Below are 2,400 nucleotides of genomic sequence, written 5' to 3' on the forward strand. Positions count from 1 at the left end.
GGAGCACACATCGGAGCGCTCCCAGGTTCGCACCAGCGTTGCGCACCTTTGATGCGCTGCCTTCACTAATTTCCAGAAAAGGCAAAAAAAAACGATATTTTAAAATTTCCGTTCTGAAAGATAGTGAAAAAAACGGAACGCGGGTGCCATCTTGAGCCCTTCCTGATGCGCAGCCCAGGCAAGTTGTGCGCACCAAGGTGCCCACCCTGGCGGAGGTGCGCGCCCGGGGCAAACCGGGCTCCGACTTCGTGCACTGCATGGTGCCCACCAAGGCGCGCAACCCAGCCAAGGTGCCCACCGCAGCGAAGGTGCACGCGAGGTGCGCACCCGAGGTGCACACCCGGGGCAAACCGGGCTCCGACTTCGTGCACGCCGCACCTTGGAGCACACTTCAGAGCGCTCCTTGGTACGCACCAGGGCGCGCAACCCAGCCAAGGTGCTCACCCCGGCGAAGGTGCACGCGAGGTGCGCACCCGGGGCAAACCGGGCTCGGACTTCGTGCACGCCGCACCTTGGAGCACACATCGGAGCGCTCCCGGGTTCGCACCAGCATTGCGCACCTTTGATGCGCTGCCTTCACTAATTTCCAGAAAAGGCAAAAAAAAGAAAAAAATGAGATTTTAAAATTTCCGTTTTGAAAGATAGTGAAAAAAACGGAACGCGGGTGCCATCTTGAGCCCGCCCTGGTGTGCAGCCCAGGCAAGTTGTGCGCACCAAGGCACCCACCCTGGCCAAGGTGGGTCACGGGGTGGGTCCTAGGGTGGGTAACGGGGTGGGTACTAAGGTGCGTGCCAAGGTGGGTCATAGGGTGGGTGCCAAGGTGGGCACCAGGGTGGGTGTGCACCAACCCTAGCCAGGGTAGGTCACGGGGTGGTTGTCGGGGTGGGCGTCAAGGAGCCAAGGTGGGTGGCAAGTAGCCAAGTTGCGTGCCAAGGTGGGTGTCGGGGTGGGTGCCAAGGATCCAAGGTGGGTGCCAAGGAACCAAGGTGGGTGTCTGGGTGGGTGCCGAGGTGGGAGCCAGGGTGGGTCCCAAGGTGAGTGCAAAGGTGGGTGCCAGGGTCAAGGTGAGTGCCAATGTGGGTTCCAAGGTGCCAGGGTCAGGGTGAGTGCCAATGTGGGTTCAAAGGTGCTAAGTTGGGTGCGAGGTTGGGTGCGAGGGTGGGTGGGTGCCAAGGTGTGCTAGGTGGAAGCCCGGGTGGGTCGGCATCCCATGGGTGTCGAGTTGGGTGCCTGATGGGTGCTTCTTGTCAAGTTTTAGTCGTCGGGACTCATTTCGAGCCTTAGAGGTCGTTTCTTGTCCGGTTGCCCTGTCTTCGACCTGGGAACCCAATTTTGGTCCTCGGGTCCCATTTTTTTTTGTCTCGCATCCCACTTTTGGCCTGTGGCCTTTTCGGGGTCGATTCTCGTTTTGGGCATCAGAGCATGTTTCTTCTCCTAAAACCCAATATTTGTTTATTAAGTCTCGGAACACATTTTTGTTCTCGTGGACCCATCATGGGTCTTGGAACGCATTTGTGGTCCTTGGGTCCCATTTTGCATCCCGAAACTTGTGTTTTGGTGCTTGATCCCTATTTTGGGTGCCCACCTTGCACCAAGTGCGCACCCGGGGCAAACCGAGCGCCTTGGTGCACCGGGGCAAGATCGAGCGTGCACCCGAGGCGCCCCGAACATGCACCAAGGTGCACTCGGCCCACATGTGAGCGCAGGTCGTTGCGCCCGAGGTGGTGTGTGGGCACCGCGTTGCAGACGGGACACTGCACGCACACGACGCCCCCTCCAGGTGCACGCACGTAGGCCGGGCCGGGTGCACACCCGACGCCCTAGCAAGGTGCGCGCACCCGGGCAGGGCTCACACTTGGCGAACGGGGCGCACTTCGCGAGGGAGGGTGTGCACCTCGACGGGGGTGGGTGGCCGGGGTGGATTCGCACGTGGGTCGCGGTTTGCTAAGTACACACTGCGACAAGCTCATAACGGGTGCGATCATACCAGCGTTAGTGCACCGGATCCCATCAGAACTCCGCAGTTAAGCGCGCTTGGGCCGGAGTAGTACTGGGATGGGTGACCTCCCGGGAAGTCCCGGTGTTGCACCCTTTTTTAGTTTTTCGCCGGGCGTCGCAATGCTATTTGAATAAACCTTTTGCCCGTTTGCGTTCTCGTCGGGGCCGGGCCGGGCCGGGGTGCGCTGCCCGCACTACCGCGCGCGCGGGGGCGACACCGAGCGCGCACCCGAGGCGCCCCGAGCACACAGGCCACGGTGCAACCCGGGCGTTGTGCGCGCACCCCGGTGCGCCCGAGGTGCTGCGCGCGCACCCAGGTGAAATCGGTGTGCACCTCGGCCAGTGCGCGCTCGGTCGAGTCGCGCACGTTGGCCAAGGTGCACGGTGATGTTTCTTACTCTA

The 2,400-nt window shown here is 61.3% G+C and overlaps 1 non-coding gene across 1 annotated transcript; it reads left to right on the forward strand.

Moving 5' to 3' along the window:
- Positions 1 to 1,973: 1,973 nt before the first annotated feature.
- Positions 1,974 to 2,092, forward strand: LOC131868371 (5S ribosomal RNA). Its single transcript, XR_009366829.1, has one exon. It is a non-coding gene; the product is annotated as a 5S ribosomal RNA (ribosomal RNA).
- The last annotated feature ends 308 nt before the right edge of the window (positions 2,093 to 2,400 follow it).

This window comes from Cryptomeria japonica, unplaced genomic scaffold, assembly GCF_030272615.1.
Source record: "Cryptomeria japonica unplaced genomic scaffold, Sugi_1.0 HiC_scaffold_205, whole genome shotgun sequence".
NCBI classification, from domain to species: domain Eukaryota; kingdom Viridiplantae; phylum Streptophyta; class Pinopsida; order Cupressales; family Cupressaceae; genus Cryptomeria; species Cryptomeria japonica.